Source organism: Sceloporus undulatus, chromosome 4, assembly GCF_019175285.1.
Source record: "Sceloporus undulatus isolate JIND9_A2432 ecotype Alabama chromosome 4, SceUnd_v1.1, whole genome shotgun sequence".
Classification (NCBI taxonomy): domain Eukaryota; kingdom Metazoa; phylum Chordata; class Lepidosauria; order Squamata; family Phrynosomatidae; genus Sceloporus; species Sceloporus undulatus.
Window position 1 is genome coordinate 112,617,220 of NC_056525.1, and position 25,538 is coordinate 112,642,757.

Consider the following 25,538-nt stretch of genomic DNA (forward strand, 5'->3'; position numbering starts at 1 on the left):
CCTACATTCACCTCAACCTCACACTTTGCTACTTCTTTCAAAGCAGATGTTTTTACACCAAAAGTATTCAGCAGAAGCAGCTCTGAGATATAAAAGCACAACACATGTGAGGAGCCTAGCTGCTGTTGGGGCTCAGAAAAGGAAAACAATCAAAGCACTACACAGACCAGATCCAAAGCAAAATGGTGTGACCTCTGAAGCTGCACCTCTGGTGGTATGTTCACAATAGAATACAATTTTTGGAGGAGTAAAGAATATGTATGATTGCCATATCTTGTATAAGCTAGAAATCTGAGAAAGGTTGAAGAAAATAATCTGATGACTGACTCTCAGCTAGAGGCACAGAACTAGAGGCTATTAGCAAAAGTGTGTGCTTATCTTTCCATTTTCCATTATTGGGGGGAAAATATTTTCCCGTTGATATTTTTGTTTTCAAATTCTACTCAAATAAATGTATACAACTCAAATTGTGTATCTTTGAAAGATTCACATAAGCCTGCTTTAGTATAAAGGAAAATATATATTAATTAAGAAAAAATGTGTAAAAAGTGCACACATTAAGAGCTTTTTTCCCCCCAAAGGAAGATCCAATACAAAACAAGGACAGGAAGAAAATGGTAGGTGGAATTTGGAGAAATGTAATCAAATTAAGACCAAGCGATTTCCACATCTAAACTCCACACTTGAAAGTGAATCCAGAGGGTATGGCAATGGGAAACAGGCCATTATTGACATCTCCTGCTCCCTTCAACTTCTGTAACATATAGAAAGAAAGAGGTAGAGATTAATTTGGAAGAAAATACTCAGTTTGACAAACACAACTAAATTATGCACCAAGAGGAATACATTTGCCTCAGCACAGAGGAACATGAGAAGAGTCATGCTGGGCCAGCATATGCAGTATCCTACTTGCATATTGGCCATCCACCTGCCTATGGGAAGCCCACAGGTAAGATATAAGTGTGTTATCTCCCTCCTGGTAATTTTCCCTAGGCTTGGTCCCAGCTTCCAATAGTGGAAATAATATATATTCATTATTAGTCGCCATTGTTAGTATGAGCCTCTGCGAACACAGTGAGGTAGGAAGAAGATGAATTACAGTTCTGACCAGTTTTTTCATGTTTGCCTTTGGCAAGTCAAATTATATGGATGCCTTCCATAGAACCAGTTGTTTATAGCAGGCAACTGCTCACTGTCTCATCATTGAACTGCAGTTCCTCACTTTTCACATTGACTATCACAATACTCACAGAGTTGCTGTGTATGTCATGGTACTATTTAAAAACTGGCTGATTCAAAACTCTTTTTTCAGTCATCTAATCATTGTGACCATTTTTGTACTGTGCATTGGACCTCTCTTGCTTCTCAGACTGATTCAGTGTATCCTATTTTATTTCAAACATGTTCATTCTCTTACTTCTCTTGATGTTACTCTATCATCATGTCTTTCCTTGCTTTTTTCACTGCTCTGGTAATCATTCTCATTAAATTGAACTTCTCATCCCATCTTCCTGTTCTTTACTACTGCATCTCTAATCTTATTCCAACCCTAAGAGCACAGGCCATTGGCTTTGAAGGAAAGTATTATTAGTTTGAAATTAAAACTGTCCTCAAGTAAAAGTACTTGTGACTGTGGTGGGACTGAAAGAAGGGCCTTCAAGTAAGAACCTATAGATTGCAAATAAGCACCTTGAATCCTATCTTGGGAGAATGGTGGGATATAAATTCAATAAATAAATAAATTGCAATTTAATACCTTTTTTAATTCTTATGCTTATGTACTTATGCTTTGCTTTGCATTACTACAGACACTTTAGAAAATGATTCTAAGACTGAACTGTTAGGACCAAAATTGTTATAGTGCAATAAATGTATATATCTTGTGCCAAACCAAAGCAAAGAAGAAAGACTGGAGCAATAGTGGTTAGGCTTTAACTTGCTGGATCTTTCCTTTTTAAAGAAAAGAGAACCCTAAAATCCACCAATTGGAGCTAGTGGCAAAAAATACTGGCTCAGGTGGGTAGCTATACATCACAAATTAGGGGAAATTGTGGTTTTAAGCACAACTGGTTCAAGAATTAGGGATTAGAACAAGTATCAAGTTCACAAGACCTTTAACATAAAAAAATTCTCTCGTGGTTCCCCCTCCCACCTCAGCTAATAGCCTCCATGTAAGGAGCAGTGAATCAACTCTGGGTTTTGGCCCAACTTTAAAGGAGCTATATAAGATACTGAAGTATGTCCTCAAATAAAGTCAGCACCTTGAATAGCTCCTAATTCTGAAATGGATTCACTCAAAACCCCTAGTCACCACTATTACCACCCACAATGCTTACTTATTTAGCAACCTAATGAAGTGTGATTATTACTGATGTTGCTTTTTTTAAACAAGGAATCAGAAACCCTTACAAATCCTGAATAATCATCTAGAGATCTTCCTTCTGCAATCCCTCACCCTACCCCACTAAAATCACATTTAGCTGGGATTCGAAGAATCATAGGCATGGTACATACCGCCAACAAGTGGCATACCGGCACTGATTTTAGGGTTAGGGACCACACAGTCCTTACCCCTACTATGTACAGGCAGCATTACAATGGCGGCGTCCTGTGTACATGGGCACTGCCATTGTGACATAAGTGATGTGCGGTGTATGCGCAGCACTTATGTAACGAGTGCGCCATTGGCACACCCATTACATCCACCCTGCGGTGGAAAAAGAACCCGCTTTTCAGGTGGTCTGTCCCAGGCCACAGAATCACAGAAATGGAAGAGACTCTTTGGGCCATTGAGTCCAATCTCATTCTCAGTGCAGAATCTCCAGCTAAAACTTCCCCAGCAGGGAGCTGTCCAGCCTCTTTTTGATGATATCCATAGGACTCCACTAACTTTCTAGGCAATTGATTCAATTGCCAAAGCGCTCTTAATGTCAAGAGGTTCCTTCTAATGTTCAATTGAAATCTATCTTCCTGTAATTGAAAACCAATAGACCCAGTCCTACCATCTAGGGCAGAAAGGAACAAACTTGTCCCTTCCTCTCAGTGGCAGCCCTTGAGAAATTTAAAGAGTGCAGTCATGTCAACATACAGTCTTCTCTTCATCAAGCTGAACAAAGTTGAACCTTCAACTTTTCTTCATATCTTTTGTTCTCCACACTTCTTATCATCCTTGTTGCTCTATTCTGGACCTGTTCCATCTTGTCTATAACCTTCTTAAAATGATGTGTCCAGAACTGAATGCAATACTCCACAAGAGGCCTGACTAGCACAGGATATAATGAAATGTTAACTTCCCTTGACTTGGAAACTATGCTTCCATTAATGAAGGCTGAAATAACATTTGCCTTCTTTGCTGCAGCATCACACTATTGGCTCCTGTTCAACTTATCATCAACAATAATCCCAAAGTCTTTCCACATATAGTATTTCTGGACCATGTATCCCCTTCCTATAAGTGTGCATTTATCTTTTGTGGCCTAAATGTAGAATTTTGCATTTTTCTGCCCAATTTTCTGAGAGCTAGTGGGCATAGTGGTTTGAGTGTTGGACTGTGACTCTGGCAATTAGGGTTCAATTCCCTGACTGGCCATGGAAACCCACTGTGTGACCTTGGTCAAGTCACATGCTCTCAGCTTCAGGGGAAGGTCATGGCAAATCTCTGAACAAAGCTTGCTAAGAAAACCCCAGGATAGGCTCGCCTTAGGGTCACCATAAATTGGAAATTTGAAGGTACAAAACAACAACAACAACAAGCCCCATTTTCTACTTTATCTTGTTGTTGTTTTTAATTTTGTTCCTATTTTCCAATGTGTTAATCACTCCTTCCAGTGTGGTGTTATCTGCAGACTGGGTAAGGATTCCCTCTGCTCTGCCATTAATGTTATTGATAAAAATGTTGAAAAGCAATGGCCCTAGGAGAGAACCCGGAGACACTCCACTTGAGATCTCCTTCCAGTCTGAAGTTTATCTAATGAAGCATTTGGAACACATTTGGGAAAGCAAATCTCAGTTGGGCTGGCTCTGTCACTGGACATATGAGTCAGTTGCCTCAAGTACAAAACAATGAGGGGGTGGCATCGGAGGTTTATCAACAGAACAAATCTGTTAACAAAGCAAAGAAAACACAGTTATTTCCTGGCAGCTGGCTCCGTTTCACTGGACAGCCTGTTAAAAGCAGTTGCAGAGAAAGAGCCACTGTTTGAAGGAAGTGGATTGTTATTAAAGCTTTTCTGTGCTTGGTGTTACCATGGACATTTGAATTCATGGATGGGGCAAAGGGTCAAATATTACTTGGTTCAAGAAGATGCTATCTTAGCAAGGCCCGATTCTTTTGGAAACTATGCTGTAAGGGACAGAAATTCCCATTATTCAGCTGATACTTCATACACAAAGGTTTCTTCTGAGGTAATTCCAATGTGTTAATAGCATGTGTGAGCAACAATTGTCCAGTAAGGTGTCTCACACAATAGGGTTTAGAACTCTGGAATGAGTATATGCTATACAATCTCCCATTTATTTCTAATCTCTGAAACAACACAGGGATAAGGTGGGAGAAATGGTCAGTTCTCGCATTGGTAACAATGGGCTTCTCTCACAATGGAAGGAGGTATCAGCTTGGATTCATGGGAGGTTTGAAAGTTTTAAAGATTGGAAATGATTGCGTAAAACAATTCAAACAAAGTAGCCAAGAAAGAAATCTTGTCACTTTTGTATCCCATGTGCTCAAAATTGGATATATAGGGCCCAAACAGACAGGCCAAAATAAAGCTGCTTCAGGTGATTTTGGAGGTATGCTGTTTATGTGCTGCATGCATCCTAAGAGGCCAGAAGCTGCACCAAAGCTACACTCCAGTCCCAAGGACTGGAGCGTGGCTTTGGCACAGCTTCTGGCCTCTTAAGATGTGTGTGTCATTTAAACAGCATACCTCCAAAGTGATCCGAAGCAGCTTTATTTTGGCATGTCTGTTCGGGCCCATAGTTTCAGCCACTTTTATTTGCACAGAGACTCTGTGAAAGATAATGACTTGCCCAAAGCGATCCAGTGAATTCTGTGCCCACCAGAATTTGAGTCAAATTCTCTCTGGTTCCAACATTCTATCCATGATATTTCTACAGACTTCCAGAAAACTGTTCAGAATACATGTAGAGTTAATTAGTATGTCAACTGCAAACCACCATAACCAATATACAGTTTAAAAATGCCTATCTTAGGGAAGCAACAGAAATATAAACAGGAAGAAATATAAACATTCTTCCAGACAAAATTATGTTTATGAACTCTTAATCCAGACACTAGATTAAGTGACCCTTGGGAGACATTCCAATGTTAAGATCCTACAACTGTGTTTGAAAAATCCAGACTTGTCCTTCTTACAGTGGTGAGAGGCATTGAATTTCTTTTTCAGTTATAGTAGTTATTTCTCAATGTGCATCTAGGGCATGTGGGCAAATGTAGAGGGGATGGGGCCTTTGCCCACTTGCCCTCTCCATTGGGCCACATTATTATGTTTTAGGGTGGTGGAAGTGATATCATGCCTGATCATCATTTTGGCTGATTTTCTGTCAGGTTTTTGGAGGAAGGATGAAGTGGAAGGTTGGGGAGCTCTGGTACGAGAGAAGTAAACCACTGCTTTTTCAGATAGTTTTGGGTAGACTTGGCCAGCTTCTGGGCCAAATAATCATCCCAAAATGTGAAAATGATTTGTTTTTTAAAATGAGTCTGGGGACTTTGGGATCTTTGGGAGCTACACTCTGGTCTTCAGTGGCTACGTTTGGCCTGCAGGCTGCACTTTGATCACCCCTGATCCAGTCCATATAAATGTATGCAAATCTGGAACCTCTCTGCTTCCTCCTCTTTTAATAATGCATTTCTTTTTTTCATCTATTTCAATAATGACTCATAGGTCTGTTACAGACCGCCGCTTTGCGGCGATCTGCCGGCGCAGCTGTTTGCTCCGCGAGGGAGCCGCAGCAGCCAAACTGCGCGGCTCCCGCGTGCAGCAAAAAAGAAGCTCCAAAATGGAGCTTCTTCTCGCGTTGCAGTTATGACGGCGCGAGGCACCAATGGCACCCTCGTGATGTCATAAGCGCCGCACAACGTGCGGACGCACAGCGTCCGCTACGTCAAGATGGCGGCAGCCGTGTGGAATGGCTGCTGCCATTTGTTATGGACAGAGTCCGTAACAGGAGTAGGGGTGTCTATAAGAGACACCCCTTTTTTAAACTGGGACGTCCTGGGGATGTCCCAAATGGCAGTATGTAACCCGCCATAGGTTGCCATCCTAACTCATAGTGATATGGAAAAGGGGAAGTATTAGGATCTCTTGATATTGTCTCCCATATCAGCTTTGGTCTTCCTTTCAGGTACCACTCCAAGTTCAAATTCAATGAAGAGTGAGGGTTGCCATAGCAGGGTGCACAATTTTCATACAAATTAGCCAAAGGCAACTGAAAAACTTCCTCACACATATTCAAAAGACCTTTAGAATGGAGAAAACAACTGCTAAATGTCTTAATTCTTGGCTTAAGAGAATGAAGGCACGAGGGAGCCAAAAAATACACCATTGTTTAGGAGAGTAAACATTTTCCTCCCTTATGTTGGATCTGGTATCAAAATTATCATGAACTGTTATCCCCCTCCTCTCCTCAAGTTTAGCATTTCATCAATCTGCATATCCTTTGTCAGTAACACATGGCAGCAAACCTGGAACCGTTCACTGAAGCTGAGCATATTGTCAGCCTGAAGGCTGATATCAAAAGCTGCCGAGTTTGTGGCTAAATCTAATATCGCCTAGTGAGCACTCTAAAGACACATGTTCCAGGTTTTCCTTAATCACCGTAGATTTTTATACAGTTCTTTCCATCTGGAAATAACATTTCAGAAATAAAACAATAAACAAAATAAGTTTCCAAGGGCAGCATTTTCAAACGCTTTTCCAGGAAACCCTGAGGTACTTTTGGAAGACTTAAGAGTTCCTCAATGAGAATATTGGTAAGGGGTGGACAAACTTCCTTGAAAGACATCTTGCTCAGCATAAGCAATGTTTTGTGCAACTGCAGCAGTTATTCTGGTGTATTCTGGTGAAAGAATAGCTTTTCCCAACGTGACACCTTCTCAATGTGATGCACTACAACTCTCACTATCCCTGGCCAGTCTGGAAATGCTATCTGGGGATCAGTGGTATACCTAGTAAATATAGTCAGGGCAGGTTATTTTTAAAATACCCCCCTCCTCTCTTCAACAGCCTGTTCTGGGTCTGGTAGAGCTGCTGGTTGGGCAGCAAAGGGAGGTGACCCACTTTCCACCTGGCCAGCAGATGAACCTGACCCAGAAGGAAGACCCTTCCAACTTGTACCTCCTGGTGGGGATAAGCTGCTGCTGCCACCCCACAGCTTTTTCACATCTGGTGGAGCTGCTGGCCATGCCTCTAAGGGAGATATCTTGCCTTCCTGCACAGCCAGCAGAACTGCTGTACCCAGAAAGCAACTCCTTCTAACCAGCCACCATTGGAAGGGTGGGCTGCTGCAGCTGAGTGTCAACCTTTGCCCCCACTTTGCTAGCAGCTCTGCAAGACCTGGAAGGAGCAGCTGGGTGGTAGCAGTACCCCATCTCCATGAGCATACCTGGATGGTAGAGGTGTCCTGGCTGGCAGAGGGAGTCTTGGGACAGATTAGAGCAATCACCCCACTGAGGTGTCACCCAGTGTGTCTGAACCCTCAACACACCCCTAAAGACACCCCTATTGGGGAAGATGGACGTTGTAGGGTGCTCAATAGAAGGAGCTGCTTCAAAATCTAGTTAACATTCTCAGTTTGTGTGGGTCAATAATGAGATCACACAATCCTGTCCTGCACCCTAAAGATGTTCCACCTTCAAACTAGGAGTGGAGAGAACTCTTCCTGAATCACTGTTTCTTCAAAATGTAATGAGGAATATAACCTGCATTTCTAAAAATGCTAGGAAGTATGAATTCAGAAAGATGTTGGGAAGGATAGGGGTTGCCACTAATATACTTCCAAAGGTACTGTGGGGTGGAAATGGCAGCCACAGCATTCTTTTCAGCGCTATTACCACAAGCATTATTTTTTTAAAATAAAATAAAACAGGAGAGGGGCCAGCTGTCTCTGCCCTTATCACCCACAGCTTCAAGAGTTGTCAGCACATCCTTCCCTTCCAGCCAAGTATCATCAGAACTTGAAGAGTGAGTACAGGACTATTGCTCACCAAAGTAGTATAATAGCACAATTGCAGAGAAGTGTGGTAGTAACTGTTTTCAAAACAGAATGTTCCCATTTGCTTCAACAACCCAATTGCTGCAAGACACCAAGCTGGTATGATGAAGTCCTCAGCTAAATATGCATAGTACTGAACCCTAAGTCCAAGATCCTATTAGAGAGCTGGAGGAACACAACATTCTGGCTGCATAATTATACTGGAGGCGAAGGCTGCTCCTTCATCAACTGTACAACACAAACTGGACAGCTCCTAGAAGCAACTCTATGGCCAAGGTCATGTTGCACACTGGAGAGAAGAGCAGACTTTCCCATTCCAGAAGGTAATGGGATGATACTTCTTTTCTCAACTATGCAGGACCTGGGCACAGTCCAACAGCAGATCAGTAGATGGAGCTGCACCTTAGTACCTTCCAGTTGCCATCATGTAGCTAGTCTGCAAATCCATGCTTGCTAACTTAGGGGAAAGGCCTGGTTGACTCAGTGGAACCTACGTGTCTGTCAACATGAGTGGGATGGAGGAAGAGCTAGTATGTTTACATGTGACACTGAGACCCACAGGGCTGCAGAGTTGCTCAACCTGCAGTGTGCAGTCATACAAAACAACATTTGATTTTTAAAAACTGGAGATAGCCCCTGCCCAAATTTGTCCAATGAGGACGGAGCCTACTCAGTGGCCATTGGACACTTTTTGTCTGGCAGAGATGTGTGTTAATAATCATGAGGGAAAGGAATAGAACAGGAATCACACCATGCTGTAACATTTTGTTGCAGGTACCACTTGTCATTTATAGGAACATTCATAGGGATACTATCCAATCAAATCCACCATCTAATTGCTTTTCTGTGCTAAGCTTTCACTGGAAATGGTACCTTTGCATGCGTACTTATATCTATGCCTGGTGATGGATAGCACATCTTAGGAGGGGGGACTGCAGACACGTGCAAACCCACCCCTCTAAAAGCATTCCTGAATTATCTTCAATCAACTCAGGCTTTTGTGGAGGCTTTGCTCGTGATGCTGACATACAAAACCTTTCCCAAGATGGCTAACAAAATAGCTAAAGCCTTTGGCTAATAAGCGATAACAAGTGTTTTTAAGTGTAGGCTGAAAATCAGACCTGATTAAATACTTCAAAGTTGTTCCATTTCCAGCTGGCTGTTTGGTTTCACTCATTCCTCAAGCTTTATTTGTCTACTATTCCAACTTTTTCAGTTACAATTCTCAATTGACCAAAATCAAGAAAGGTGAACCTGAGCAGAAGCAAGAGCCTTTATCAACCAGTTCTAGCTAGTATCCCCACATTTTAAGAGGTGGTGTGGTTACCAGCCCTAAGCATATTTCAAAGCAAAGAAATGCAGTCTCGTGTAAAAGCTCTCAGGCACATCCTTTGGGGAAGAAAACACCATGTTCATTCATGGCCTGGAATATCCTAGTGGAACTTTGCCAGACAGACTCTCCATCTCTAGTTTCGGGGATATATATATAGTATAGTATAAGGGGCTCTACAGACCACCCCTAAAGGTAGCAATGATGGAGGAAATAGTCCATACATTCGGAAGTGACAGGCAACTCTTGTATGCTGCATTGGAATCAAGGCTGCTGAACATCATAGGAGTTAAAATCCCCATGAAGCTGAGGTGCCCTCTTAATTAATCCTATGTTTCCCACTATTTTAGGCAATAGCTGCACCAGTATCATGCTGGGGGAAGAGTTATTTCCACTTTTCTGTATCTTCCAGATTATCAGCCTAGGAGACAGATAAGTGGGTAGGGAGGTCTAGAGACTCAAGGAAGGTGTACTGGTAGAATCTAGTTCTTCTCCAGCTTGGAATAAAGCCAGAGAGGAACTTGGGGGGGGGAGTATAAGACTCTCTTCATATTACAGCATTACAGGTCCTGAAGATTCATGTTCTGAGCTCAGGAATTACCAATCTCTGAAAGATCTCTATTAGTTACATATTGCAGAAAGTGTTGTCCCTGCCTAATACCAATTTAGTTGTGGCTTTTGAAGCTTCTGTGGAAAGGAGCTAGCCATAACACTTTCCTTTAAAAAGAAGAAGAATATAGCAAACACTCAAGCTCTTTGAATAAAAAGTTTAATCTCACTATTGATCTGGTTCTTCTTAATTAAAGAATAGCTGTAAGTATCTCAAACACATTCAGAAACATTTAGCTTCTAGATAAGCTGTTATAAGAAGATAATGCATGCTAACACATCGGATAGCACATGTGAGCACATTTTATTTCAAAAAGCTTTTTTTATAAAAGTGTATGTTTCCTAATCAATTGAGGGGGGAGGGTACAGCATTTGACACATGTGATTGTCTAGTTGACAGTAAATCCCATGCTGTCCTGTACTCAACCTGGAAATGTATTTTGTAATTATCTGCTTTTATTTTAATGGGTAATTTGTACCTCATTACATGATTATGTCATAGGAACAAGCATGCTCTTTGATTTTTAGCATACCCAATCCAGAGAGAGCAGGAAAGCATTTTCTCACAGCAAATAACATACAATTAAAATTAAAAAGAACACCTAACATAATTTAAACTATATTGTCTACACTTGAACCTGGACACTCTAGTCCAACCATGACTGTGGCAAGAAGACCCAGGGTGAGAGTTCTTTCTCACTAACATTCCATACAGCTTCACTTAAATACACTGATCTCACACATGTCAACCATATCTTCAGTGGGCTGATGCACTGCTATGTGCATAACCATACACAGGCATAGCCCAGCATGCATCTAAACCAGTGAGGAGATGCATGAAATGCCTGTACAGTTTGACCTATGGCTTGTTGCATTCTAAACAGAGCCAAAATATCCAGAAAGAGAATTGCAGGATTCTGTGAATACCCTTAGAACAGTTTTCTGACCTGTATCATATTCCTGGCTTGTATGCTAACAGAAAAGTCCAGCATGTACTCCCAGATGAATTTAGGGAATACAGTGAAACATTGGAGTGCATAAAAATAATTTGCCTTCAATTATGTTTCACCACTGTAATCAGTTTACACATGTAAATCTGAGGTGCGGACAAATGGGACCATCCGACTCACCGGGCTGGTCCTGTTGCTGTGGGGGAGGATGAGAGGGTGTCCTCTGTTAGTCTGGCAACGGCACAAGCCTCCGAGTCTCATGGGCTGGCCGGCTGGTTCCCAGACCCCTTGGTCCACATGCACCACGGAGCACAGCTCCCAGGAGCCCTGGGAGCAGAAGAGCCGTGCTGTGGGGCCACGGGGCCACTTCCTGGGGCTGGACTCCAACTCCCAGGCTCCCACTGGGTGCTGGAAGTAGTCTGGGATTGGTGGCTGCTGGGCCCGCAGCCGGTGGGGGCACCTCGGCTTCCTGGCTTCCTACTGGCCCTGTCTGTGCTGGTGATCAGCACCATTTTTTTGCCAGCTCCCCACCCTTCCTCCCTTGTTTCCAGGACTGGTGATGTGCTGTCACAATTTTCCAAGGGTGGCAGTAGCATAGGTCTCGGATCTGGTGGGCGTGGTTTCCTATGCTGTGGAGCACTGGATCGGGAGTCCCACATGGACCCAGGAGTGCTGAGGGTTAGCAATGTCGCCAGTGCAGGAGCGGCATCGATTCAGCATTCCCCAGTGACATGGGGCAAAGATGGGACACACTTTAAGCCAATTACCCCTCTGTCATCCCGAAGCCTGGCCATGACCAGGCATTTTGATTCATCAACCAACACAGGTTGGTGGATGACAGATCCAGACCTCATGCTCTCGGGCCAACCCTCTTTTCTCTTCATCCCTTGCTGTTATATTCAAAAAAGTTGTGGCCTTTTACTGCCAATTGGTTGTCTGTTGTGTTATTTGCGCCTTCTCCTTTCCACAGCAAACAGCCAAGAGAGGGAGAGATGAACCGTTTCTTCAAATTCTAAGCTCCTCTGGCATATGGCTCCATTTTCACTTCCATTAAAGCCTCCTCCAGGCATTTGCAAGCTGTGAATTGTACACAAGGATCAACTAGAGACTGTTAGTCTCCCACTTCCTTGGTTGGCACACCATCTCCTTCTTCATCTTTGGAAACATGTTGTCACTCTGAAAATTCAGAGATTGAGGAGTACCTTCCCTTCAAAAAAGAAGGTAAAGGAAGAAAAAAAGATGATGGAACTGGTGATGGAGGAGATGTTGCTATTTGCTGGAATATAACTACTGGATCTGTTTCTACATGAATACTTCTTCAATAATAACAATAATAATGATGATGCTTTAACATTTACAAAATTTACCTAACTTATGCAGTTTCATTTGAACAGTTTAATTTTTTAAAAAGAAAAAGAAGCAATGCCTGCCCAATTCATCCTTTGGTACCACAAGCAGAATCAAAATTATATTCTCCACTATTCTCCTCTTGCAACAACCAACACTTGTTACAGTTGAGTCTTGCTATACATTTAGATATCAGTTTGTAGTTTCATATAACTGAGTGCTTCTTACACTATCTGATGTGGGGGACCTGCTCCCCCTTTCCCCCGTGTGCCAGGAACCAGTACCAAATTTGTGGACCAGCACTGCTCCAGGGACTACAACTTTGTGTAGCATTGATCTAACCTACCCATCATGGTGCCATCTGCTTCACCTCATTACATGACAAGGACAGTCTTGGGCAGAGGATCATCCTCACCATAATACCCTGTTTGTGAACTTCTGGAATGATTTGAATATTGATGAAAGCAAAAAGTTGGACTATACACTATTGACTTTAGTGGGCTGATCCATCATAGCAAATTCTTCTGCTATCTGTCTTGGTTCCTCACTTTCAATAGAAAATTCTAGGGACATTCCTAGGGAGTCAGTTTGCTTCTAAGGAGAGCATATTAGAGACAGCCTTACCATTGGCAAAAGGTTCCTGAAGCATTCCTGAAGTGCAAAAGTGGGATAGCAGGTCACACTTCTTAATCGTCATTGAGGCGTCCCACTTCTCTCCCGTTGTCAAAGCTTTTGCGGAGCAGCCATTTCTGAATAATAGGAATTTCCGTTACTCAAGAAATGGTTGCTCTGCGAACACTTTGACAACAGGAGAGAAGTGGGACACCTCAATGACATTTAAGAAGCACAGGCAGTTATCCCACCTTCACCCTTCAGGAACGCTCCAGGAACCTTTTCTTGGCATTTTAGCAATAGTAAGTTGCTCTGTGTTAAAGAGTTCACAGTAACAGTATTTTTTTCAGGATAAATCAGTAACATCTCCACCAAAACACTCCCAGTGGAGGTGCACATTATCTCATCAAACGTTTGTTCTCACTGCAAACATTTGCACAGAAAGAAAAAGTGAATGTTGTTGGGGGGGGGGACCCACTAAAATGTACTGTATGTTCAAATTGAAAAGGCTGTCATTCCTCCCGTGCACATACATTTACAAATGCCCTCCTGTGTTCCTTTCCACCACACCATTTCCCTTGCTAGGCTTCTATCCAGATTCAGCTGATAAAGAAAATTCAAAAGATCATGAAAGCATCTGTTTCCCCTTGACAGATGGGGAAAGGGTTCCCCTGGTTTCTTTATAATTTGTAGCATCAGGCTAAGTTCAGATCTGGCAATGGGCAGATGGCTGAAAGTAACCTGTACTCAAGGAGGATTCTCTTATTTACATGGTTCAGCCACTGTTTCTTATATGGAAGCTTCATATTTTTGAAACTGATACTCCCAATGCTGAAATGTCAGTGCCAAGTTAAACTTCTGGAATGCATTTTCTTCATGACTGTATCTGAAAAGATGGTAACCCAAAACTTGGTCAGCAGTGCAAGAAACACAATGTGCTCTCCACTAGTATGATGCACACACCGTAATTATATGGGAGACATAGACAGAGAATAAGATTGCAGATAGGCAGAATAGAAATGTAATGTAACAACTCTGTTGTTTCACAAGCTATTCTTGAAATCTTGCAGACAAGGTGCTTGTATGTTGAAGACCACAAGTGTGTCTAAATCACAGCCTCTGAAAGAAGCAATGAATAAGAGAGTGGAAATGTAGCTGATTTGTTTTTGTAAAGAGTTCCTTATTTAGCACTTTAACAACAAAAAGAAAATATCCATCTGTAAGTGAGCAAGTATCATTTTTCTTTTGCCTTTCAGCCACTGGAATGTGAAAGATGGAGAACAACTGGCTTACCCATGGAAATGCTACAATGTTATCACAACAGGAAAAGAACTTCCAAAGGTGGAGGTAAAGATGTTTCAACCAAATCAAGGAGCAGTCAATAGGAAGTAGGTGTGTGTATGAGGGTAGCAAAAGTACTTAGGAAGCACTCACTAGTAATAGAGAGCTGTTAAATTTTGTATTTTTGCCTTCAAGTTGTTTATCGACTTATGGTAACCCCATTAATTTGATAGTGTGTTCTTAGGCAAGGAATAATCAGAGGTGATTTTGCCAGTTCTTTCCTCTGAAATATAGTCTATAAGAAACCTAGTATTTGTTGGCAGTCTCCCATTAAGTACTAACCTGGGATGACCCTGCTTAGCTTCCTAGATTGGACAGGATCTGGTGCTTTTAGCATATTTAGGTCCTTACTTGAAGGTCTAAGCCATGATGATGATGATGATGAGCTTTATTTATAAAGCACTGTAAATGATTCTAGAATCAAAGCTGAGGTAAAATATTGGGGGAGGGAAGAGGACTAGTAAGGATCTAAATCATCACTTGTTTCATTGTTACATATGAGAATCAGCATTTTCAAATGTTTTTTCTCTGCTGGGCAAGTTATAAGATTTGGGGTAGATTTAAGTATTTTTTTCATAGTTTGGGGCCTTTTTGTGAAAGTTTTCAGAGGGTTCTTTATTTTTTAGGAAAGCTGCTGGGAGGTTGGATTGCTGGCACTGGATTGCAAGATGGCTTCTGAATCGCCACTGTGAGTAAACAATTATTGCAGAAGTGCTGAAATAAATATTTTAAAAAGATTTGATTTCAGGGCAGTAGGAGAATGACTCCCCTTTTTTAAAAAAAGAAAGTAAAATATAAAATATTTTAACAAGTCACTCAGAGATTTGGGAATAGAAAGTGGCCTACATTGAAAACATAGGCTGAGAACCTACACTGTTGAGTGTAGCATAAGAGTTTCACATGTAGAACTACACTACTGCTCCTCTGTGACCATGTCCAGGGCTCTTCATTTGGCTATGATACACCATCACTATGGACACTCCATTGCTCATGTAGATGCTGGGGAAGTATCTGGCTATGTTATATATGTCATCAGTCTGTATCTGGCTACAGGAACACAGCCAGATACTTCTCTGATCCTTCTTCCCTTGCTTTCCAGCAAAGCAGTGATTGTAGGCAGGTCGGGAGTTAAAAGACAATGTCCACAACAAGAACAACAAAAATACATAAAATGAGGTGTACTTACTCTTGCATATGTCACTAATAGCATTCCAGTCATATAATATTCACCTTGGGGAGTCATAATCTGTACAAGTCTTCCTGAAAACAGTATCTCTGGAACAGTTCTCCGGACTTGCATGACTCCAGCAGTGTGCATATAGTTACAATGACTGATACTGATAGAACACCCAGAGTAAGGCAAGTACCTCAGGCAGCAAATTGTGGGTGTTATAAAAAGGCAGCAAATTCTTCGTGATTTAACTTGTGATAGCTTTAGCTATATTAGTGATTTAATTTGTCAAAGCTGTACTTTTACTTCCAGGAATAGAGAATGATACTTGTGAGATTTTCTGCCTCATGTGCCACATTAATTTGGCTCAGCTTGGGCACTAAGCACTTTGGTTTGGGTGGGTGAGGGGTACTATTTGCTGATCCACACCCGGCTACAAAAATGTCATGGGCCAATCCTGCAAACGCATGAAACTTCAAACACACAATGCTTTAATCCCAAAATTTGTTCAGATTAACCAATAGAGCAAAATGGGACTGTTGCAAACAAACTGGATTGGGGTTTGTAGTAAGCCTCACAAAACTAACCTACTGCTGCTGCTTTAACAGCAAACTAACTTTGTTTTACTAACACAAATAATAAAATGCCAATTTCCATTCTGAAGAACTCAATTTAACCTTCTTTGAAGCCGTTGACACAATTTCTATTGGGAGGGGGGAACAAGCTGATCAAGTTTCCAGTTTGGCAATTCATGATTTGGAATAAATACAAAGGGAAAAGAAAGAGGCATGGTATTCCAGTTCTTACATTTCTGCAAGCCTTACAAAATGCAGAAAAATTTATTATTATTATTTTTACTGAGCACACATGCCTTATTACTTGTGTTGTGTGCATTGACTGACAGGTGAATTTTGATCCGCTGTGTTCAGATACTTGAATATTCAAACACATATTTACATCCAAAGTAACAGCCTTTGGCATCTATTGGGGCTTCCAATAGCACTGCATGCCATAAACATATGTGTGTACCACATGAGTGCCACCACTTTATCATACCCTCGAACATTTCACAGGTGAAAAGCAGGACAAGTGTGACCAAGTAACCAAAATATGGTCAAACAACCAAAGCAGTGGCAACAATACACATTAATTTATTTATTGCACTTGTGTTCCACCTTTTTTTCAAAGGGCTTATCCACACAACCCTGTGAGGAAGGTTAGGCTCAAGGCTAAACAGCAAGGTATTGCAAATACATCCTGAAGTGCATCACACACACACACACACACACACACACACACACACACACATCAACATTTTGCTCTGGAGAGATTCCAAGACTTCTGGAGAAGACTTTTAGGGGGCAATGTAGAAGGGCCAGGTAAGGAACAGGAAGCTCTCTACACACACTTGCATTTACAAGACCTACTTGCACAAACACTATGACAACATGGTATATTGGCTATATAGTGTGCAGTGTAGGGTCACTTTATTATTTAGTTATGACTATATACAGGCCCAATCTGGATTAGGATGGTCACATTCAAGCAAAGGAGGTTTAATTTCCTTCTACCATTTCCTAATGTTTTCCTTTTCCTCAATGGTGCCTTTTCACACAGCAGTGTAGAATTGGAGGGAGTTGTTGTTGTTGGTGGTGGTGTGTGTAAAGGTTTGAACTTCCTCTATCAGCATATAGGATTTATTGTCCAGTCTGGGCCCCCATAAGGGGGTGAAAATGTGTCCTTCTCATCATTTGTTACTTATAATGACCTTATAAGTAGGTCAGGCTACAGAGACAGAGAAACCAGCTCACAGTCCACCAGTGTGTTTCACACTAGAACCTATCTGCACAGACCAAATAAAAAGAAGATTTGGAGAGAATCTTGAGCATCCCGTGGATGGCCAAAAAGACAAACAAATGGATACTTGAACAGATTGAGCCTGAACTCTCCCTGGAAGCCAAAATGATTAAACTGAGGCTGTTGTATTTTGGCCACATCATGAGAAGACATGACTAATTAAAAAAGGTAATAATGCTAGGAACAGTAGAAGGTAGTAGAAAGAGAGGAAAACCATGTGCCAGATGGCCGAACTCAATTAGGGAGGTCACAGTCCTGAATCTAAAAGACCTAAGCAGAGCAGTGGAAGCAAAGAGGCTTGGAGATATCACATACACAAGATTATATGAGTCAAGGTTGAGCTGAGGGCAGCTAACAACAATAGCAACAGAAACAACAACCCCTCCCCATCCTCTCAGCAGGCAGACCAGACGAAACAGGATCCAAACCTCAGTGCTGGTGTGAACAAAGTGGACAACATCTGGCCTGTTCAGTACCAAACCCAGGATATGCCCCTCTTAACACACATTAAAATATCTCCGTTTGCTCCAGATCTTCTCAGAAGATCCAGAACCTTCTATTCTTATGCTGGGCAGCTGTTTAAAATGCATCCTTCTCTGCCACCCAGCGTATCTACTGCTGGCACCAGTCACTTCCTCTGTGGGCAGAACAAGGTGCCCAGCAACGTGATGGTCTCTGGGCACCTTGTTCTGACCTCAGAATGAAGCAACCCATGGCAGTAGCAGACATGCTGAGCAGCTCAGGAGGATGCATATGTGAACAGCTGCCCAGCATCAGAACAGAGAGTCTTTGTAACAAGGGACGGTTGGAGCAACTCCATGGCCAGGATACATCAGGCCACCTCTATAATATTGTAACCAGTGCATACAGGAGCATGGATTTGCATATTTAAGTCCAATGGCTGTCTGCAGATTCACTGCAAATGAATATAGTAAAAGGAGGGAAATTCAAACTTATTCTGCAGTCCAGAACCACAAGTAGCCTGATGTCTTACATATTTCAATGTGTAATAGCTAGCACTAAACAAGTTAACTCCTATTTCTCATGCTGATGGCATTACAGTTTTGGCATAAACTGGGACCCCAAGCCCAGCACAGGCAAGAGGTTTCTTTTTTTAAAAAAAGAAGTTCTTATATGCAATTATATGCTGAAAGAACTCTACAACTACCAGCTCCTGCCAGAATGTGAATAAGGTAAACAATTTTTCTATTAACTTGTGTAGTTTGCAAACATTCAGCTAAAACAACCTGATACAGTAATTATGATGACTGGTGATTTTTTCTGTTAGTAAAGAGGCAGTAAATGACAGACATTTTGCTTTCTTTTATTGCTTTTCTCCCATTTACTTTATATAATTCTTACCTTCATTCTTCCAGTTTTGGAGGAATATAATGTTGTTCTCAAAGGCACAAAGGAGGGTTGCTGCATTCTTGTATCCCATTATCCTCAAACAGCCAGCCCAACAGTAAATTAACGAACAGTAAAAGGATTTCCTACTAAAGGAAGCTGAGAACTACACTGAGCAAAGAAAAACTTTTTAATCATGCTGGCAGATGGAAGCCCTACTGTTTTGGACTGGAGAAAACAAAACAAGTCTGTCAGAAGCATAATTGCTTCAGCGTGTTTTAGGTATCATTTCCCTTCCAGCAATAATGTCATAGTTCTTTTGTTATGTTGCATTATCCCATCTCCTTCCACCCCACACCATACCATCGCCACTTTCTCTTCCTTCTTCTGGCAGGTAGGGTCTTATTTGGAACAGACCAGACACAATTTAGGAAAATTACTATGTCAAATGTGGTTACCTTGGCTGTGATTAGTAGAAAGGCTCAGAAAGTGGAAATGCCAAAACTACATCCAGGCTCCTGAGAGAGGCCAAGTGGCTTCTCACCAACTGCCAACCTAGATAATATGCCCCACCCCACCCCCAATATTTTACATTTGTCAGAATGTACTAGGAAGAGAAAGGATCCTCCTGCCTCTCCTCTTCCCCTACACAACTGCTGAACTAAGTGAAAAGTATGGAGCTTATTGCTCAGCATTTTAAACTGGCTCAATTCTCCTGGGCTGGAGCCAGGACACGGGATGTAGCCAGGGATTATTGCACACTAAATCGCTGGCCACCATCAGCCCAGGTCCCAGCTTTCTGACTTCTAAAAAGTATTGGTGGAGCATGGCTTAGACCTGGCTGGGACCCAGGCTAATAGCGGCCGACGGTTTGATGGCAATTTAGTGTGTGATGATCCCGGTCTCCATCCTGCATCCCAGCTCCAGCCCAGGAGGCTGGAGCCAGTTTAAAATGCTGAGTGATAAACTCCTATGTTTGCACTTTGAAATCAGTTTGCATCAACTAAACAAAGCAGAGGACAAAGAGAAAAAGTGGGAGGTGGTGGTGAGAGAAACAGGGACATTTCAAAAGCAACTGAAAAGTGGGGCGACAGAGGATTAATCTGTACTTTCCTGGTCAACAAGGGACAAATGGAGGGTATGGGATACAAAAAAGGAAAATGGGCAAGAAGACTTTGGATAGTTGAATATATCAGTTGCCCTTTATCCCATATTCATTTAAATAAATAAATAAAAACTTCAAATTCTTTCCATCAAACTTGCAAATTCTGGAATGCTATTCTCCAAAAATGGACTACACAAAATGTTCACCAATAGCTTCCAGCTATTCCAAGAAAGGAGGGCACCATATTGTACATGCTTACGACATATTTAAAGATGATGACATTACTGGGGAGTGGGCAAAGAGGCCACAACCCAAATTCAACACCAACAGTATGGCTGAACACAAAGGGATGCAAACATTCAGACTTTTTAGGCTGCTGCCACACTGCAGAATTAATGCACTTTGTCACCACTGTCATGGCTCTATCCTGTGGAAGCTTGGAGCTGATAGTTTCTTGTGGCACCAGAGCTCCCTGACAGGGAAAGCTAAATATCTCACAAAACTTCAAATCTCAGAATTCCATAACATTATTGGCAGTTAAAGTGATATCAGATTGCTTTATTTTTGCAGTGTGGCAGCAGCCTTACTTTCAGGCTCAAAAAGTGTATCTTGTTATACCACTATCTTTTGAGCCTTTTTAGACTGCTGCCAAGGACTGAATATGGGGCCTTCTGCATGCAAACCACATCCTCTCCCCCTGATCTATGCTGCCTCCCAAGAGATATTTTATGACTATTGGTTGTGATTTACAAATAGAGATTACAAGAACTTCAACAATATTATCGATATATGCTATGTCTGTACAAAGCCCTTGGTTCTGAAGCAAATTGAGTGGGTATTTTTTTCTTTCCCCCCTATTTTTTAAGCAAGCATAGGGACTAATTACACTAAAGACACCAGATTCCATATGGTCTTGGAAGCTAAGCAGGGTCACCCCTGATTAGTGCTTGGATGGGAGACCACCAAGGAATCCCAGGTGCTGTAGGCAATATTTCAGAGGAAGGAACTGGCAAACCACCTCTAAGTATTCCTTGCATAAGAAAATTTTATGAAATTCATGGTGTCCTCCTAAGTTGACAGGCAGCTTGAAGGCATATAAACATGCATAGCTAGCACACAGCCAGTATGGTGTAGTGGTTTGAGTGTTGGGAGACCAGGGTTTGAATCTCCACTTAGCCATGGAAACCTACTGGACCTCAAGCAAGTCACACTTTTCAACCTAAGAGAAAGGCAATGGCAAACCTCCTCTTAATAAACCTTGCTAAGAAAACCCTATGACAGAGTCACCATAGTTTGCAGTCAGTTGGAATACACATAATAACAACATATAGGCAAGAATAGTTAACACACACACCCATTTAACTGGCTAAAATTGGGAAGGGTAAGATGTTATTAGACTCCTACTCTCTTCGCTCTTTACCATTATCTGTACTGGATAGTGCTGATGGGAGTTGCAGTCCAGCTACATTAAAAGGACTGCACATTTACCAAATCTAACTTAGAATATAACAAATGTATGAGATCACACATGGTAGAGTCCTCTGTACGTACAGATTCTTTATCCATGGAGTCAACCATATATGGCTTGAAAGTATAGATACATTCCAAAAAGCAAAGCTTGGTTTTGCCATTTTATATAAGGGACACCATTTTACTACGGCATTGTATTTAATGGGACTTGAGCATCCATGAATTTTGGTATTCAAAGGGGGTCCTGGAACCAAACCCAGAGACTACCAAGAGCTCACTGTACCATTTAAATCAGTGATTCTACAGCATGTATTTACTAGCTGAAATCTGACATCTGGAGACCCAAATGATCTGCATAGTTATAGCAAAATTAAGTACGTCAACCAGACTATCAGCCCTGATGAATAACTGGACATTGTCTCAACTGCAGACCCCTCCCACAATAATATACTTCTAGGACTTAGCTTTTGAATCAAAGTATCTAATTTACTGGAAAACATCAAACAAGGAGAGATTTATGGATTAAGTGAGAATTTGCTCTTTCCCTCTCTCACTCTTTTGTTTATCCAGAGTATTGCTGTGAATACTGCTTAAGATTTTTCTAAATAAAATTATGTAGCTCCCTTGTGTCTTATAGGAGAGGGAGGTTTATTAATCATTATAAAAATATAAAAAATTATTTGGTTTGTGGGAAGGGGGAAAGGATATCTTCCTTTATTTCAAGGATCTTTCTCAAGCTCCCTTGCAAAGGACAAGTAAAGAACTGCACAACCTACACAACATACCAGGCATATTTCTGTGTCAGCTGCCAAGGCTGGGGGGAAAATCAGTGTTTAGCCACAGGTCTACTGCAGAGATGCTGGATTTTAACAGCAAAACTGTGAGACAGAGTGTTTGCTGTTTTCCACTGCCAGAGTCAGAGTACACAGTACATGAGGGAGATGTGACCATGTCACCTGCTGAACCCTGGGACTCAAAGCTACATTTACATATCGGGACCATCTAAAGTTATTTCAGATCTCTTCACTTCCTTCTAAAATGGGTCCATTTACTCTAAATCCTGAGAGTACTTAGTGAATTAAAACACAACACTTTTAGGAAATACAACAGCCTAGTAAGAGCATTTTAGGAGGTCTGGTAATTGATAAAAGGAAATAAAATATGGCACATAACCAGGGGAAAGTCCAAATGAGTGCATTGCCCCCTCCCAAATAAGAACTCTGCCCTCCTAAATGAAATTCTCCTTCAGTTGCCAAATTTCTAGCATTGCAGAGAGTGAAGCCCTTTACAGATCTGCCTGAAAGGCCAGCATGGGGGCAGAGTCAGGGCATAGCGTCCTCACAACACCCACCCCCAGGGTGCCTTGATGCCACACACTGCTCCACATGGCGCACGGTGTCATGGCACACCTCTGACACTGAGTCCAGATGATGCAGCGCTGAAGGAGTGCCATACAGCTGCGCCACTGCAGCTATGGCACTTTGTCGAAGGTGCAAAAAAGAGCCACTTTTTCTTGCTCCTTTTTGTGCCCTTGAAAGGCCAGATTGGGGCTGTGGTATGAAGTTGCTGCGGCCCTGATCTGGCTAGGAAAGGAGTGGCTGGAGACTCATGAGACACTAAAATCAATCACACTTAAAACTCTTATATTTGCTTAGTTTGTCATCTCTTGGTCACTTTGCCTGCCCCATTCTTTGAATGCCTAAACTCTATTTCTAAATAATCAGCTGAAGCTTTAAATTACTGCAACACTAGAAATTTGGGGACTGAAGGAAAATTCATTTGAGAAGCAGCAAAATTCTTATTTGAGGAAACTCTTTCATTTTTTTTCTCCCCACAATAGCTACCTCCTTTCCTTAACACACAATGGGTTGGAATCAGACAAGATTTGCCACGTTTATGACCCACTGTAATTAAGCCACCTTGGGTCCCTTTTTGGGAGAAAGGCAGGATAAAAATAAAATAAATAAATAATAAATAAGATAAATGGTTAGTTGTTACAATACTTAGCAGAATGGAGACTAAGGGTACATCTACATTACAGAAATAATGCCATTTGGCACCACTTTACATAGAATCATAGAATTGTAGAGTTGGAAGAGACCACAAGGGCCATCCAGTCCAACTCCCTGTCATGCAGGAAATCTCAAAGCATACCCGACAGATGGCTATCCAGGCTCTGCTTAAAAGCCTTCAAGGAAGGAGACTCCACTACACTCCAAGGAAGAGTGTTCCACTATCGAACAGCCCTTACTGTCAGGATGTTCCTCCTAATGTTGAGGTGGAATCTCTTTTCCTTTAGCTTGCATCCATTGTTCCAGGTCCTGTTCTCTGGAGTAGCAGAAAACAAGCTTGCTTCCTCCTCAATATGATATCCCTTCAAATATTTAAACAGGGCTATCATATCACCTCTTAACCTTCTCTTCTCCAGGTTAAACATCCCCAGCTCCCTAAGTCGTTCCTCATAGGACATGGTTTCCAGACCCTTGACCACTTTAGTCACCCTCCTTTGGACACGGTCCAGTTTCTCAACATCCTTTTTGAGCTCCATCCTATGGAATCCTAGGATTTTTGTTTAACATGGTCTTTAACTTTTGGAGGAAAGTTAACTGCGTTCTGGTGCCTTGCAAAATTACAGATCCCAGGATTCTGTAGGATGGAGCATTTGAAATTAAAGTGGTGTCAAATTGCATTCTACAGTGCAGATACATTCTTAGTGTGACAAACACTGAAGCCTGTACATGTATCCAGAAAGATGCATTTAGCTCAGTGGGCCTTGCTTCTGTGTAAAGATGCACAGGTTTGAGTTGTAAAACTACAGTCATCAACCTCCTCACCTGGGTGCAGGTGGCACTGAACTGAATGGGACTTAGCTGTGAATGATGCTGTCCACAACTGTGATGTTAGTCTCAATATAGTATATCATTACCATCTGTTTTACTATTCATGCTTTGTTTTTTAAACAACTTGCTCCACAAAAAATGTAGCAGGTGATCATGTCACTAACAGCCACATCCTTGTGAAGAAAAACTTTCAGCTTCATTCCTGAATGCATCTCTACAATTAAAGGTACAGAAGGCTGATCAGGATAACCAAAGTGGAGGAAGTATGCAGAGGTAATGGCAGTCAATACCCTGGCATGTTGGTCAATACTCTAGGGTGGCCAGATGCAAATGCTGGACTAGTGCAGTTTTACTAACTGTGCAGAAGATGGAATTTCAGCAGGGATAGTTTGTTGCACAAATTACAATTACAGTGGGCCCTTGGTATCCATTGGGGTTTGGTTCCAGGACCGCCTAAGGATACCAAAATACATAAATGCTCAAGTCCCATTAAACAGAATGTCATAGTAAAATGGTCCCCCTTATATAAAATGGAAAAATCAAGGCTTGCTTTTTGTAATTTATATATTAATATTTTGAAGCCATGGATGCTTGAATCCATGGCTAAAGAATCCGTTGATAAGGAGGGCTGACTGAAGTTTTCTCTTCTGCACAACTATTAACAGTGCAGAAGCTGAGACCTCTTTTGCATCTAGCCACATCAGTCAGCACAGGTGAGTCAGTAGTACATTACGTACAATGCACCAAGCACAAGACAGGATTCCAGCTATGGGGAGTGGGCAAAAAGTATTGCCCCCAGATAAGAATTCTGCCTCCCATGAAATTTTCCTTCAATCCCCAAATTTCTACCATTTCAGTAACGTAAAAGTTCAGTTGGGCATCTAGAAATACACTTAGGCTTCCAAAAAAAAATAGCCAGGCAAAGGGAATACAAAGACAGCAAATAGAGCAAGTCTATGTGTGAAGGACTGTCAGTGTCTCCCTCTTTGCAATGCCAGAAATTTGGGGACTGAAGGAAAATTCATTGCAGGGGCAGAACGCCCTTATCCCCCTAAATCCCAGCACAAACCATTCTGATGCATGAGCATCTCTTATTGAAAATAATAGTACTGATAATAGGAAACAAATCTTAGCCTATCTATATAGTTAAGTATATTCAAGAATATATAGGAATTCCTACTTTGTAATCAGCAGCTCTTAAATAGTTCACGTTGCTTTGGCATGGAATGGATTTACGTGAATAACACACAGAAAGAGAGGAGTGTATGAATTGTTTCCTATTTCATTATAAATATTGTGCAGAAATTCTATTCCCATTTCCATACAA

At 41.7% G+C, this 25,538-nt stretch overlaps 1 protein-coding gene across 1 annotated transcript in view; it reads right to left on the reverse strand.

Moving 5' to 3' along the window:
- Positions 1-25,538, reverse strand: part of COL11A1 (collagen type XI alpha 1 chain) — a gene marked incomplete at its 5' end in the record, with an annotated part of 325,199 nt that overhangs the window by 293,899 nt on the left and 5,762 nt on the right. The gene's annotated exons all lie outside the window — the stretch shown is intronic.